At 49.1% G+C, this 17,531-nt stretch overlaps 1 protein-coding gene across 8 annotated transcripts in view; it reads right to left on the bottom strand.

The window, feature by feature from the left end:
• Positions 1–17,531, bottom strand: part of LOC139753145 (glutathione S-transferase 1-1-like) — a 200,915-nt gene that overhangs the window by 121,163 nt on the left and 62,221 nt on the right. Inside the window, exon 1 of one of the 8 annotated variants that reach the window (XM_071669305.1) lies at positions 13,096–13,232. The exons of 5 other annotated variants lie outside the window; for them this stretch is intronic. The gene's annotated coding sequence lies outside the window, so the exon portion shown is untranslated. Of the gene's footprint in view, positions 1–13,052; positions 13,233–17,531 lie in introns of those variants that run through there. 2 more of the 8 variants (XM_071669314.1, XM_071669306.1) reach the window with 2 other exon arrangements.

Raw genomic sequence — 17,531 nt, 5'->3', positions numbered from 1 at the left:
TTCGAGCGGTTCAAAAGCCTCATTCAGTCGTGGTCGATGGTCCAAAAAGATGCTCGAGTGGTTCAGGAGCTTCAAACAGTCGCAGGCAATGATCTGAAACGAAGTTTGCGACAGTTTAGCAGTTTTATATAGTCGTGCTCTGTTGGTATTCGTTCAGAAGCATCGTTCACTAGTGGTCGACACTCGAGCCTACGGTTTCCCCATGTCAGCCAGGCTGGGTAAACACCCTTCAAGGCGAGACACACCAATACACCACCCAGACTTATGACCTATGTCACGACCTTTACGAGCCCCTATCCTGATCTTCCTGCAGGGAATGCGTGGGTCATGCGCTCCCTGCAGGGTCACCAACGAGAAAACAAACACAGAACAAAGTTCTCCCAAGTAATCAACCCCTGACCACGACGGTGTGACCCCTGAGCACGACGGTCTGACCCCTGAGCACGACGGTCTGACCCCTGAGTACGACGGTCTGACCCCTGAGTACGACGGTCTGACCCCTGAACACGACGGTCTGACCCCTGATCACAGCAGTGCACCCAATGAGCTCATAAGGTCAAAGGTCAAGCTATACACCCGCAGAACATCAAGCCTGACCTAAACGTCAATTTTCTAGCTAAAAATCCCCCAACAAGTAAACAATATTCTTTTAAATAAGAAAAAAAGGGGAAGTGAGTCAGTGTGGTAGCGCCTCTGGAGCCTGGTGGGGCCAGGGTTAACACCAAGGCTCACTCACCAACCACTGGCTGCAGAAGGGAGTTTGGGGTTTGTTTTGGCGCGGGATTCGAACCACCTCACAGGAGATATGCGACGCGACCGGTGAAGGTTGGCGGGGTTATTTCAACAGCGATTCACGAGCGGTTCCATACAAGGTGTTGAGGAGTGTGTGGGACGCAGAGTGTATGGGTGTGTGGCAGGAGTGTGTGGGAGGACGAGGGAGGGGAGTGTGTGGGGTGTGTGGCAAGAGTGTGTGGGGCGTGTGGCAGAGCTGCAGCATGTGAATGACTCATAACACAGACACCTACATCCACCCACCTACCCGCCCATCTGGCCAACCTGGCCGGCTGATCTCCCCACCCGACGTCCGTGAGGCGGGGGGAGCACCACCAGCGCTGCTCTGACCCACGACCTCACACCTGCACTGACCCGGGGAGCAGATCACCCTCCTGGTAGTCTGTTTAACCCAAGCAAATCTTTCCATGTGAATATTTTGTAATCATCCCAAAAATTCTTGTTTTCACACACACACACACACACACACACACACACACACACACACACACACACACACACACGTCAGTACACAACACATGATATAATTAACATAAAAACCAGGACGTTTGGCCTCAACAATTGCCCAAAATATTCCGTCTTCTGTATTTTCAGTGTAAACATCAGTTTACTCCCGGTATTCGGTAAGAAAATAAACCTGACTTCACCAGTCACAAGCCATGATGGCAGCAACGACGGTACGTACGACCCTAGAACACGATGGTACCTTTGAGCACGACGGTACGACACTATGGTATGATGGGTTGACCTCTGACCATACCATTAAGGGGTCAAACGTTATGCCATCATACCCTAGGGTCGTTATCAAGGGGTCAATCTGTGTCTTGGTATCCACACTCCCTGACGACTTTACGATGTCACATCCAAACAACAGTGTACCGTGTTGTTAACTTCGGGCGCAAGGTAAAGGTTCCTTTGTGGTAGGATCGTGGCAGAGACGATCCCAGGACGGGCGCTGGGGACCCCGACATCTGACCACCTGGCCCGGCCTGGCCTGGGAGGCTGACGACCCCCTCAAAGGCAGGTTCGAGAATCTGATCAGTTCTTGAGGGAAGACAGTGCGTGGCCACAGGTGTGACACAGGCAATGGAAGGGCCTATACCACACACTAAACGGAATTCTAACCTCTGGCGACACAAGTCTTCTTGACAACTTCAAGGAACACCAAAACTTTAATGTGAGACGGAAACACAAATCAAAGAATAGATGTAAACAGACATAATCTAAAAATTCTCAGATAGAAACTGAACATATCGTTCAAAGGAAGAACTACACCGCGAAGCAAAATGATATCACACTAAAAGTCTGACTGTGGCTACATAATGTAACTATGTTTGTGGCTACATAATGCTGGAACTATAAATGAACTACATGATCCTGCACAGAAAATATTTAAAAAAAAAACCTGTCATCACTTAATGACTTTCAGTATAAGAAAAAATATACAGTTGACAAGATTGTTGTCTTCTGTTTTCCTTATCAATAAAAAACCGGACGTAAACGTGAATATGAGTTTCCTAATGTTTACAGTATCTCAAGACATAATCGCACGTCCATTAACACTTTCAACCTACGCTAATAGACCACGAATTCCTTACTTTCAAAATCGTTCTGTTCATTACTGACGGATCAACCAACCCTTGGACTCTCCAGGACCCACTACTTGGACTCACCAGATGACAACAGGACCAACCGTGGGTCACTAAGACTCTCCATGACCCGCTAAGACCTACCTGGCCAGCTAGGAAACACATAAGACCAACCAAGACCCACTAGGAGCAGTCATCTCCACTCTCCTCAAACTCTCCACCCATCTTACTCTCAAGCTCCCCCACGCCATCTTCAGCCCTTACCTGCATCACTCGCACATTCATGTCCCTCACCTTCAATCTCCAGCTGCATAATATTCACCCCTACGCCCCCGTCACCTTCACCTCGCACCGCAGTAACCTTCACTACCTCATCTTCACTGCTGCTGGTGTCCTTCCCTCGCTCCTGCTGCACCGCTGCAAGCAGCGAGGTGTGACGGAACAAGCAATAATTAGCCAGTAGTGACGCCTCCCGGGGACTGGCCGGCGCCGTAGCCACCGCTCACTGTCTCGGGCACAGGACCAGGAAAAAGGAAAATGATCAGTATGCAGTGAAAACCACGATGGAAGTAAAATTAGGTAATGGTGGAAGGGGATGCCAAGAGCCTCCATCACCGGCGGCAGAAAAACGGATGAGGCGTTGGTAGAAACCGATTAGATCAAGTCATGGGGCAACACAGTCGTTAGACGTGGCTGACGTACAGAGCGCTTCAGTCTACCTCCCAGTCATGGATACTTCGTAAATACCGTCGACCAATCAGAATCTTGGTTAAAAAACTAAGCAAGATGCGAATGGTGGAATGTGGATTGCATGCGGCAGCGAGGCGCATGTCGCGACTGGTCCCCATCCTGGGCTTGCCCCACCTCGACGCTTTAGGAAGGTGCTGCTGCTGCTGCTTCTGCCTCCTTCCACAACTATTTATACCCCTCCAAGTATCAATAATTCTTACTTGGGAATCTCTCGACACGTCCTCGTCCACGTCACAGGCGGGAGGTGCAGGGGCCAGGGTAGAGGACTGCTGTGTGTGCTGGGATGAAGGTTGTGGTTGAGTGAGGGTTGTCATGGCTGTGGTGGGGCCGAGGATGAGTTGGACTGAGGGTTGTGGTAGCTAGAGGACCGTGGGATTGTGGGGAGGTGAGTGTTGTTGAGGCCGTCATGGTTGTGCAGAAATATACCTTATGAAAGATATTGTGAAGGAAGGTTATGGTCGGAGAAGACTGAGGTTTTGTGAAAGATGTTGAGAAGGCAGGTTAAGGCAGGAGAAACCTGAAGTGTTGTTGACGAAGACATGGGTTCAGAGGTCACGTGAGGAACACCAACCTGCATCCTACACCAGCAGGACACGAAAGTTGCACCTGCAATCATGCGAACACGTCTGATGTGCAACATGTGTAACCGACACAAGCCAGACATCCTACATATGTACTTACCACACACCACGCATCCTATATATGTATGTACTCACTACACGCCACACAGCCTACACATGTTCCATACATGCCAAACATCCTTCATATGTACCCAACATACGTTAGACATACTAAATATGTACCCATCACACGCCAGACATGCTACATATTTCTGTAAATAAATTCGTGTCCCGTACACGTGGTGTGGGGTGACCTAAGTAGGTCAGGCATGTGGTTCTCGCCGTCCCCACTCATCCCCTGCAATTATCAATTATCAGATAATCAGATCATCTAATTAGGCAATTCGTTCTCGTCTCTGGCATGACCTTACTAGGAGCAGCAACAGGTGTTGAGGGCCAGAGGTTTTTTCACTCCCGACGCTCTGACAGAGAGGCCTTTCAACAACCAGCTTCCTCCCGTAGCAGTCAACCGATCAGGAGAGCAGCAGATCATAGCAGCACGGAGGAAAACAGCACGAGACAGTACAGCAGTTGGGGGATAAGCACATGAGGACACAGAAACAACAGTAACTGATGGGACGTAGAATCAGTCGCAAGATCTTACAAACACTATGAAACATCTCTGTACCAGACCATTCACTTTGCACTGTGGCCACGATTTACGTACACACAAAAACGGATGATTAACATGGAAGGCAACGAACCCAGACGACTCAACGAGTCTCCAAACTAAGAGACGTCATAGATCGACACTTGAAGCAACAAATGATTTACAGTTGATAACGAGGAGAATGAAAGACGACATGGACACGAGACACTGAACCAACAGAGGCACAGGAGACTCACAGACCCAAACAAGGCGAGTGGCCCCATGAGGAAAGACACGAGTAGGATGAGCATATCACAGCGGGTGAGGCCAGGGAAGTGAACTCATCGACTACTGACGAGGTACAGCGACCGTCGGACCGACTGCTGATCCAGTGGGAGCAACACAGGTGAAGCATCAAGACTCCAACACCAGCAGACAACCGGAGGGCGACCGTACAGCTCTGACAGCGACGCGACTTTCCTGTCGTAAGATCACACCATTAAAGGAGTCTGCTATCAACGTCAACTCACATGCTTGAGGGATCACAAACACCCACACAACTCCAAATATTCTCCTACACCCACCTGTACGCCCACCTGTACACCCACCTATACAACAACACCGCCACCCGAATGCGCCACTCGGCAGGTCAGCTAACGTCAGGTGTGACTTGTGAGGTCTGGTCGCAACACCTGCTCCTCCCGTTAGGTCTGGTCGCAACACCTGCTCCTCCCGTTAGGTCTGGTCGCAACGCTCACATTATATTGTTATCTTGTATGACACGTTACAACCCAAGCATAAAACATATCTTTCCAGGCCGGGAGGGACCTACTGATGCTGCCTCTCTACACACACAAGCCCATCTGAAGCTTCCACGCCTTGCTGGCGTTACACTTCCATTTCTAAAAACTTCTCAGGAACTTAGTAACGTGTGTCTTTAAGTCAAGGCTGATCTCTGTCTGGTTTTTCTATTTTTTAATATTTGTTTCACTCTCCAGGAAGAGGTTCAAGGAAGCAGGCAAGAGAAGGTCTTTAAAAGGAAGCAGAAATGCAGTAAATGTTTTTACAAGAAGCTGGTAAGAATGGTAGGTATTTAAAGTTAAGGAGGGAAGATCTTAGGTCTTGTGCTGGGTGGCATGGTGTGTGTGTGGATGAGAGTCAATACCCAGGTCATGATGAAGCAACAACTTGCCACCAGCCACGGCTGGACCTTCATACAAACCACACCAAAACCAGATATACTCACACGTTACTCGTGACGTCTGAGTAAACAGCTGATGACACAAGTGTTACTCACTGGTCCTTCACTGACTCAGGCCAGGTCCACCAAGACTCCACGGAAATCTCAGAAAAACGCTTACGGTAGATGATAAGCGCAGCGGTTACCGCTCCTGACCGTGACGCATTCATGGCCGCCCAGGGTCCAGCGCACTGGTTCAATTCCTGGTTGTGGCAGTCGGTCCACAGTCAACGCAGCTGCTCATCCACCCTTATTAGCTGGTCGATCCAATGGGTACCTGGCTCAGGCTAGTATATATATATATATATATATATATATATATATATATATATATATATATATATATATATATATATATATATATATATATCGTTAATGAGATCGCCTTCATTAGGGCCTCAGTTGCCCGTGCCGTCTTAGCTAACACAAATAAAAATTCTAAATGGCAAGTGCAAGAGCACTATACACAGATCTCGCACCATCACCTATTTGACAGATGAAGTATATATACTGAATGACGCTCCCATATATACCACTCTCTGTACATAACAGTACGTAGTCATGTTACATATATTCATCATTACTTTCTGAACAGTAACATTGAAAGAAAATATGACTGGTTTTTTATCTTCAAAGATGATAGTTGTAATGAATGACGCTGATCATTCACTATGAATGATGATGAATGGTAGATTATCATGAATAGTGACAAATGGATGTGAATAACAGTGACGTACGATCTGTTGTGTGATGGTAATATCAACGTTAACACTCACTACTACACTAATGACAACACACACACACACACATTACATAAAGAAATCACTAGGATGACGTGGTGAACACCTCCTGGATGTGTTAGTCTGAGGCTGAGTGCAACAGCACAATCAGCCCCGGACGCACTACACGTAAGGCGAGGAATTGACAACACACACACACACACACACACACACACACACACACAAACACACACACACACACACACATGTATGTGGGTCAAGAAAGAGGATAATACACAGGGGCCAGCCTGAAGCCATCATCATATTCGAAAACACGTGAAGCCGTTGATATTAACCCCTGAGCACGACGGTACGATCCTTGAGGACAGTGGCATGATAGGTATTCTGTTGCGGCCTATGACCTGACCCTTAAAGAACAGGTCAAAGAGAGAGTCATCCTGCCTTGGGTCGTAGGATGACTGCTCCAAAGGTCAAGTCCTGTGGGAGACCCGGAGCGCCTGGAGGAGGAAGTCTCACCTTCTCCTCCTCCTCCTCCTCCTCCAGGGTTGGAGTGCTGGCTGGCACCCTCCCAGGGGCGGCCGTCCCGTTATTCTGGGAGAAAGATGAGCACAACCGCCAGGTGATGGGGAACATGTGTCTGTGAAGGTCGCCAGGAGGCTGTGTTGTGGCTCTGGGAGCGTGTGTCTTGTGATGGTCGCCAGGAGACACGGGCTCTGCGGACATGGGTTTTGTTGGAAGGCATGAAGCTGTTTCGCCGAGGTCTGGGGGCGTCGTCAACTCAGGGCAACCTGCCCGGGATCACAGACACCAGCTGCTGGGAACATAGTGGGAACCTCTGCCGACAGACGCTCCCCGCCGGACGGTGTCTCTGGCCCACTGGAGAAGGTGCAGGTGTCCCTAGCCTCAGTCCTCTTGATGCACAAAGTATGAACGTCTGGAGTCGCACTACAAATATGTTGCCGGCAATGATCACAGATGCAACTAACGGACAATCATATCTACAAGATGCACATCTGCCACAGGTGCAGGTGCTGCCCCACCCCACATCCTGAGTGTCTATACCGTCATGAACACGGACGTGTGGCTGCTACCTCTCATGCTACAGTACTAGTGTCCTATGCTTTCAGAACAGTACACAGTTTACTACTCGCCTCACACCTTCAGCATGATGGTATGTATGCCATAACCTTGTGCGCGCTCACACACACACACACACACACACACACACACACACGCGTCTCTGGTTCAGGGAGGTTAGCATGACTCACCAGTAGGGGCAAATCTCCCTCTAGCGACACACTTCCCCCTCCCTGTCATGTACAGGGGTATACCTCCTCCCATGTGACCCCACGGACCGTCCCCCCCCCCATGTGAACCAAGGTTCATGAGCGTAAAGGAGCCGTTCCCACGGTGGCCAGCTGGGTCATCCATCCATCATGGCAGTGGAGGAGGTCATCCACTCGTCATGACCTTTTTCCTCAAGCTGGTATGTAATGGGTCGTACCACCTCTCCGGTGGACGTGTCACACCCCCCCCCCCTCCCCTCCCTCGAGTAAGGTCGTGTCCTGGGAGCCGGTGGGTTGAAGGTGGGTGATGGTGGGTGGCGGTGCTACTGAGTATAAACTTGACATCAAAAGCTGTCGGCTGAGGGAGAGGTTGGCACCGGAGGTCACCATTAACCTGATTATAGCAATCTTCAGCCGAGGCACAGGGTGGCATGCCTGCCTTCTGCCACCCACCACCGCCCACCTTGGCCTCCAGCAAGAGGTGAGGGTGGCTCGTGTGGGGGAAGGGGCTGTGGCTGGACCATGAATGGTTCCCTCACTCAGGATGTAGCGGCCTGGCCTGGGAGGATGTCGTGGTCAGCTGACGGTACTCTGGGGTAGCAATGCCAGCCACCACCCTGGAGAACGGAGGACGCGATGCTCCACAACCACAAGTCGGCCCCGGTGTTTACTGGCGGTGGTCATGACGCAGACATGGAGACGCTGAGAGCCAGGAGAGTGGCCGTAGTGACGACCTGCGCAGGATGAGGGAGGGACTAGGAAGGCTCAGGAGGGGTTGAATAACATGAAGGAAGAGAGGAGGACGAGCGGGAGGTCACCCAGGACGGTGCTGGGAGGGGAACAGAAGGGTCATGGGGAAGGTGGGGAGTTGGGCAAAAGAAGGTAACAAAGAGAAGAGAAAAAGACACAGATGACAGACATGGATGAAGAGGCTAAACACCAGCACACGATCCTCCCGCAGACAGTGAGCACAGCAACGTGAGGGAGTCCTCTCAGCCACACTGATCACCACGACCATGGTCTCTGGTCTTCCCCGGATACAAAGGGTCTTGTAGGTCTATGAAGTCTTTCCTGGTTCTGTACGGTCGGTCTCCCATAAATCTGTGAAGCTTTCCTGGTTCTGTCAGGTTTCCCCTGTCGTTGCTGAGGAGCTGGGCAGCAGCCGCTCATTTTCCCGTCGTTGGGAGATGGAAAATCGAGCACTGGTGGGTGTCCAAAACCTTGAGACGGTCGCAGCCTCTGCCAGACCTACACTGATTGACGAGGGTGCTAGACACAGGACTGAGTTGCTACACACCACTATATGAACAGGTGAGAACGACCTGTACGTACGTAGTACTGGACGTGACACATCTGGCCCAGCACTGGGGTCTGACGAAAATGGAGTGCAAAGTGTTCCGGCCGGGTTCATCAAGTGTGTGAACACGTACACTATGTGTGGTGAACACACATTATGAATCACACAGTGTCCATAATATGATCGGCATTTCACTGACCGCGTATATGAGACAAAACCTACAACATATTTCTTAAGTTTGGTCACCCAACTAAATAAACAAATAAAATAATAAGACAAGGTCCAAAAGAGGTTAAGAAAGATGTTACTAGACAACACCAACAGACACATCATCACAGTTAACTATACAATGAGATATGGTCCATCATCATTAAGACAATAGAAACTAAAACTTTACTGAACATCACACGAGAGTGCCATTAATATTTGGCTGTGCAGGAGGCTACACTCGCTTCAACAAACAGCAACATTTCCATCGCGACTCATGGCCACCAATATACCTGCCATGAGAAACAGTTAAACACCATCTACTGCCAAACTTTACAAACCAGGAACATGAAGTATCTGCCAGTATCTGTACAGCCACACACCTCCACATGTATATAAACAGGTCCACAATTCTATACCTCGACCAATATATGAGCAGATCCACAACTCTATACCTGGACGACAACATCTGGCAAGAACTCCACAACTTGAAGAAACCATAAATGGACGTTTATCCTCTGAACCACAACGTTACGACCCGTAAGCACGTTACGACCATGACCACAACGTTACGACCATGACCACAACGTTACGACCATGACCACAACGTTACGACCATGACCACAACGTTACGACCATGACCACAACGTTACAACCATGACCACAACGTTACAACCATGACCACAACGTTACAACCATGACCACAACGTTACAACCATGACCACAACGTTACAACCATGACCACAACGTTACAACCATGACCACAACGTTACGACCATGACCACAACGTTACAACCATGACCACAACGTTACAACCATGACCACAACGATACGACAAGTTAAACAAGAAGGTACCCGTCTCGGGTATGATGTCCTCACCCTTCAAGCTTCTCGTCTGAGATCATGTCCAATACTACGTCATCATACCGTCTGATTCAAGAGATTACGAGTAATGTTTCCGTCTTTCTGTCACAATACATTCAGACAACTTCAATCTATGACTTTACAGGCCGCCGTCATACACTCTTCCTGAGAGATGGCGTGTCACCAGCAATCATGCAACCCCCAGAAGGTCATACCAGCGATCACGGCACCCCTGAAGGTCGCACCAGCGGTCCCACCACCCCTGAAGGTCCTTGCTCGTCCCAATTATAAGCCATCTTCAGATGGTGGCACCAACTACCAGGACATCCTAGAAGGTCGCACCAGCTACCACACCACCGAGAAGGTCGCACCAGCTACCACACCACCGAGAAGGTCGCACTAGCTACCACACCACCAAGAAGGTCGCACTAGCTACCACACCACCAAGAAGGTCGCACTAGCTACCACACCACCGAGAAGGTCGCACTAGCTACCACACCACCGAGAAGGTCGCACCAGATACCACACCACCAGTCGCAATTACATTCAGGCCAACCCCAAAAGATCGTAAAAATTATCGGTCTAGCCGCAGAAGGTCGTACCAACGCCCCTTCCACGTCCTCCACCCAAGATTAAGGTCTTATACACCGAGCAGGAAGGTCGTACCAGACCATCTCAGAGTCGTACAAATACCACCAGGCGTCGTATAACATCTGGCTGCGTGAGTGAGGGGAAGACAGTGTTAGGTTACCCCTCGGTTGTGAGATTATCGGTTACACAACAATGGTACACAACTTGGTCATCTCAGGTGACGATGGTACAGATTTGGCCGCAAGAAAATGGGGCGATCCTTGTGAGGCAAAACAGCTGAGGAAAGTAAAGCGGTTGGCGCAAGTTGTTCAGATTTTCAAAAGTATTTGATAAACTTCCACAAGAAATGTTACTACCAGTGGTTAAGTCTGATAGTTTAAATGAGGTTGCACTACGGTTGTTAAGAGGTTTGTTGACTGGCCATAGACTAATGATTATGGTCGTCTCATAATGATTATGGTCGTCTCATAATGATTATGGTCGTCTCATAATGATTAGATTTAACAAGTGTCATGCTCAAGAATCAAATCAGTCTTCTGACCGGTTCTCTTTCTCATTTGTACATATACTGAAGATAACAACAGATAGATAACAAGCAACACTGTAAGATATCCAGGTAGCAAAAGAAATTAGCATGGGAGGCCAAACCTACAACTGAAAATGAGTGTCTGTAAATTCAAAAGTAATACAAAATGATGAACTGTGGCCTCAAAGGTGGCAATACCCACCAGTGGGCTCACAGGTAGCAATACCGACTACCGGGCTCATAGGTGGCAATAACCACTAGTGGGGTCACAGGTGGCAATACCCACTAGTGGGCTCACAGGTAGTAATACCCACTAGTGGGTTCACAAGTGGCAATACCCACCGGTGCAAAGTTTTATATATCGGGTGTAAAAACGGGAAGGCAAGTTGAGGTATGAAAACCCTTGTACTGCAAGAGACAAATGAGGAAAAAGATTTGGTCGTAATGACTTGTAGTGACCTACAGCTAAGTAAGCAGTCCACTGAAGCAGTAAAAATGACACGCAAATTATTGGTTTCACTACGAAAGTTTTCGAATTTTCAATTTCAGGAAATTATGCCCACTCAACTGTTCACTAAAATCACTGGTGCGTCTCCATCTTGAATACTGTGTTCAGCGTTGGTCATCCTACATAAAGAAATGACGAGGAGAGCGGGGCTGGCACAGCGTCCAGCTGCCAAGATGATTCCTGGACTGAGACACCTGCTATGACAGCCGTCTACACTTAGATCTGTTTTTCTTCTTAAAGAGAAGTCTAAGAGATGATCTACGAGGTAACTTAAGACTACACTGATCTGATTTCGCTCGTCGTAATGGATTCAAACTCGTGGTCAAACGTTGTGCCTCGAACGAGACGAAGTGCAGCTTCTTCAACACGATGGTTCCCCGGAGCGGAGGAACGCGGTAAAGTGCTTACGTTTATGCACAGACCTGCCGAACAGCTCGTCTGAGGTCCACGACTGACGTTATTTGCGCCTCCTTAGTGGCGTCAAGCGTGTACAGGTTTGACCTCGCAACACCCGTGTCTTCCTACTCGTACCACACTGATCTGTGTTTCTGATGTCTTCCACAATCACAACATCCTCCATACGAACCAACACTCTCTACCTAACGATGGTACAATCTTGGTAGAAATGAAGCCTGGTACAATCTCTGCATGAGCGAAGCCGGTGCAATCTCTGCATGAACGGAGTTGGAACAACTTTGATTATGTGACGATCACATAAGAAGTAGTTGCGTAACAGTAACACATTCCTTGCCTAAGTGACGGCGGGGCAGCCTGATTATGTTACGGCGACACCCCCCCCCCCCCCCTGGTTGTGTGTTGACGACACATGCTACGGTAATGTGACGGAGAAACGTTCTCTGCTTACATGACGGGGACGCATTTCTTGACAGTGACGGCGGCTCAATCTTTTGTTAAGTGACAGTCTAACCGTGACGGTGGCACAGTCTAACCGTGACGGTGGCACAGTCTGACCGTGACGGTGATAAGAACTTTGGATGTGTTGGTAACAGTCTCTAGTTGTGAACGTGACAGGCTGGTTGGGCTGGTGACACAGTTTCATGTTATGGTGACAGTCCGGTTGTGACAATGACACAATCTCAGACTGTGAAAGTGATAGTCTGATTATAATGGTGACACAGTCTGTGGTTGTGATTGTAAGAGTTTGGCTGACTGTGACAAACTCTCAGGTTGTGACAGTGACAGCCGGGGTTGTGAAAGTGACAAAGCCTCTGGTCGTCACGATGACAGTCTGGTTGTGACGACGATGAATTCTAAACAAGCGTCTACGTCACAGTCTGGGGTGTGTGACGATGGAACAGCACCTGATCCGTACAACCGACACGAATCCTACAGCAGGCGGGCAATAAGAAGGCCTCACCCCATCGGAGGAGGGCAGGAGGGAGGAAGGAAAGTTGGTCTCACCTGTGGGAGGAGAGTAGCAGGAGGATCTCACCTGTCGGAGGCGGGCAGGAGGGAGGCAGGGGAGTGAGCCTCACCTGTGTGCGGCAGCGATGCTGAAGGAGATGTGTCGGAAGGAGGAGGAGGTAGCCAGTGGAGGCGGCACGGCAGCGGAGGGAGTACTGGGCCCCGGCTGGAACTGAGGCCCCTCCTCCCCTGAGCTGAGACGCCCTGGACACCCGCCAGCATCTTCCCTCCTTCACCTCTCCCTCCCTCCCCGCACCTCTAACACTCTTCATTCACACTTCAGGTCCGAGTGATGCGTCTCACGGTGATGGAGTAGTGCTGCGTGTACCCAGGACGGGTCGGCCCCCTCATGCCTCGCCCTCAGGGAACGAGATTTACTTCCTGTGCCCTACACACACACACACACACACACACACACACACACACACACACACACACAGCTCCAGCATATAGCAAACGATGGTATTTCTGAGTGTGTGTGTGTGTGAGAGAGAGAGAGAGAGAGAGAGAGAGAGAGAGAGAGAGAGAGAGAGAGAGAGAGAGAGAGAGTGGGACGAGGACTGGGAAGGCCTGCTGGTAAGGAGTACTGTAGCGCCTCTGTTCCCGGCCCTGCCACCACCCACACAGATGGTGCCCACGTCACCTACACTCAGCTGGCCTCCAGTGAAGCCCCAAGTGATGTTCAGCTCCTCCAGCCCGACCATAACCTTCTTATCTCCATCCATATTCCCCCGAGCGATCCTGCCTCGGTCTCTGCAGACACCAGCACTAGGACTAGTGAAAGCGCGGCAGTGATGTAATCGTGAGAGAATAACTGCTAGTTATGTCTAAATGCCAATAACCTTCTGGGTCATGACCATGGGTTATGGCCCATCATTAACAATCTACTGCAATGTTATCACCGTGAAGAATATCTTGTCAATCACTATTTTCTTCATCTTTGCTAAGTACGTAACAATATCTCTTATTGTCATAACACTGATGTGATGACTGGCACTATAAAGGAATAATTACGAGAATGATTTCATCAGGAAGTGCAAAACAATGATGACGTCAGGGTGGGTCTGTCATCAACACATACCGTCATCATCAACACATGTCAGTATCATAAATGCATCGTGGTCATCATCGCATGACATGCTCATGAACATGCAGTAGTCATCATCGCATGTTGTTGTCATTCGTGGATGGGTGTCGCTCTCATCAGTATACACTGCAGTTATCAACACATCACTGTCATCTCCTGTATATCATTCCTCAGCAGATGACAGTGTCATTAATACACATGGCCGTCATCAACGGGAGGCCTCTCGACCGATGCTGCTGCCGATCCCGAAGTCTATTTCCACAGTGTGGAGTCTGCCCCGGCGGAAGCACAAGGTCCCTCACTCAAAGCGAGACACAAACCTGCATCTGACTCCTACAAAGGAGGCTCCGACCTGGAAGGTAAACCATACCCGGAGTCCAGCCCACACATGCCCCTACCTGGTCACACTTGCACCGTACCTACCTGGTCACACTTGCACCGTACCTACCTGGTCACACTTGCACCGTACCTACCTGGTCACACTTGCACCGTACCTACCTGGTCACACTTGCACCGTACCTACCTGGTCACACTTGCATCGTACCTACCTGGTCACACTTGCACCGTACCTACCTGGTCACACTTGCACCGTAACTCTGGTTTCAGAACTCAAATGTTTCAGAACAAATTCTTTTCATTCAACATTTGGGAAACATAATAACCATTTAGTATGTAGATCTTCAGGGAAGTGATATCTTATGAACAAATATACTGACATTATTGTCTTGGATGTATAGTTGTACTAAGTTGGCTGTGGCTCAGAGCGTCAATGGTCGTGAATGTGTGGTACTGTGTTGGAATGCCAGCGTGACCAGAGGGAACTGTCTCCTTGACTGTTGTAACATCAAAAGTGTCGACCATGGAAGCACATCCAGAGCAGCAACCCTCAGTGGTACAGCTGGAGAGGCGCGTTCCTTGTTGGTACACTTTCACACACTCTGTCCTGCTCAGGAAACTTTCACTGGTGGCATCCTCACTCGCACATTTCACACACACACACACACACACACACACACACACACACACACACACACACACACACATAACTTTACCATAATCCACACATCTGCCTCATCCTACATTCTAGAATAAAAAAAAATTATAGAAGAAATTAACATTAATATGAAAATAAAGATAATCAGGTACTCAAGTCTCCACAACCCACACCTGAGGCTTGACAAATGGTCCTCCTGACAGCACCCACCACTCAGCCTCGCCTGACTCAACATTCTTAAGATAAAATCCAAACATTAAATATATTCAAAAATGAGGAAATTGCCTCCTCCAAGACTTCCTGTCAGTCTCTGTCGCCCTCCACACGTCATTCTTGCCCTCAAAACTTGGCCACAAGGTAAATCTGGGTCGGCGCACGTGCGTGCAGGGCACCCGCGTGCATACAGCCACCTCTCGCAACGTAAAATATGGCAATTTATGGGCTGTCACCAGGATTATTTCCCGGTGTAGGTGAACTCTCTCCCCCCCCCCTCTCTCTCTCTCTCTCTCTCTCTCTCTCTCTCTCTCTCTCTCTCTCTCTCTCTCTCTCTCGCACACACACACACACACGGTGACTCAGGCCCCACGTCATACAGAAAGTCCCTTTGCCAAGTTTTGAAAGGCTAGAAAAGGTTATCTTGAACTGCTGTATGTTTAATCTCGAGCTTCTGTAGGTTTAATCCGTGTTTTAAAATAGGAACACAAGTCTCGCTGTGGAAGCAGATGAACTTGAAGAGTGTAAATCACTACAAATGGCAGATACGGACAGCCTTTATGGTCTGCTAGACCGACTGTTGGCAGCGGGAGGACGTTTTGCCACCAGCAGCGTGATGCGTCGTCGTCTCCGGGGTGGTAGTCGATTGTGGGGGTGGTGTTGAGGGTCGAGTGTGGAGATTGTGGGGGTGGGAGGTCGTCTGGGTGGTATGGGAGTAGAATGTATCACCAAGTCACAGGTGATTCGTCCTCACTGGGTCACGTGATTGTGACGTCGTTACCTCACCGTCTCACTTACTCAGGTCATTACTGTAACCTCACCTACACCTGAACCCAGATCCACACCTGACGCTGGGCCCATACCTGCTGCCAGGCCCACATACCTGCTGCCAGGCTCACATCTGCCGCCGAACCGACACTTGCCTCCACATCTGACCATACATGTCATCCATATCTACCTTCATCCTGGATTAACAATGCAGAACACCGTCTCCAAACTGCCTCATTGTAAGATGAAAAAATCCTTCACCTTTTACGTACAAAGTCATGTGCTCATACACTTTGTGAAGAAAAAGCGTAAAGGATATATTGGTTGACCAGACGCCACCCAATTATCGCCGACATTTTTAAACCTAACTTTATGATAGTAGCTGTGAGTGCCTCATGCACTCACTCCGTCAGAAAAAGTGTGGAGGACTCAAGAGATGTACTGTGGTTTGCTTTACTGTTACTACCAGTCCGATGTTTACGTGGGCGTGTCACTTTCTGCTTCTGACTGGCAGGTACAGCAAGATGACCACATCATGACGGTTCATGATGGTTCAAAACAAGCTTAACATTGTGAGCATAACAGGATGGCTCCTGGGAACATGATAGTCTGGCCTTTGACCTGACCCTTGGGGTCAAGTGATTGACCAGGCCATGATCCCCAAGGCTCGTACCATCTGCGAGTTCTTGTTGAGTGTTTTCTCCTTGTATAATCTGTCTCGCACCGTCCTCACTGGTACTACACAAGTCAGATTCTTAGTGGAACTTATACAAGTACCGTCTTTAAGGTAAACTTTCAAGAAAACTGTCCTCAGACATGTCCGTCGTATCAGTTGGCCCCGATTTGAGAACTGCCATGAAAATAAACATACTAATCTTGGTCAGGCCACACCTTACCTTCCAACCAATACAAAATCAACCACATGTGATGCCAAGATGCACAACACTGAGCAACCATCGCAGTAAAACAATAAAGTCGTAATCAGCTGGAATGGTCAACTTTGCTCAGTCATATACGATACGTCTTGCAAGGAACTGTAAACTGGATGACTGGACCGGGTCCATACCTGTGACAACAGCAATTGATGTTGGAGCAATTAGCTCACGGTGAACTCTGAACTACTACAACCGCTGCCAACATCCATTAAGGATAAAGGGATCATGATTTCCACCATCAGCCTGCCAACCTCACACAGACTCGGACAAAAAATGATAAATGCTGATGACATCAGAATTTCCTTCAGCTTTCGATGGGCAGCCTGACCCTCACCTGCCGCTGTACACATCAACATACCATCAATTCATCGATCTTGAAAAACGGGGCAAGCGTCTGAACATATAAATATATATATAAATCTGTTGGCGTATCCAGAGCAGACGTGAACTTGTCCTTACCACTCAAGATCACACGAGATATTTACGCACGCGCACACGCGCGCGCGTGTG

The sequence above is a fragment of the Panulirus ornatus genome, chromosome 14 (assembly GCF_036320965.1).
Source record: "Panulirus ornatus isolate Po-2019 chromosome 14, ASM3632096v1, whole genome shotgun sequence".
In the NCBI taxonomy this organism is placed as follows: Eukaryota; Metazoa; Arthropoda; class Malacostraca; order Decapoda; family Palinuridae; genus Panulirus; species Panulirus ornatus.
This window is presented reverse-complemented; position numbering and strand designations above follow the sequence as displayed.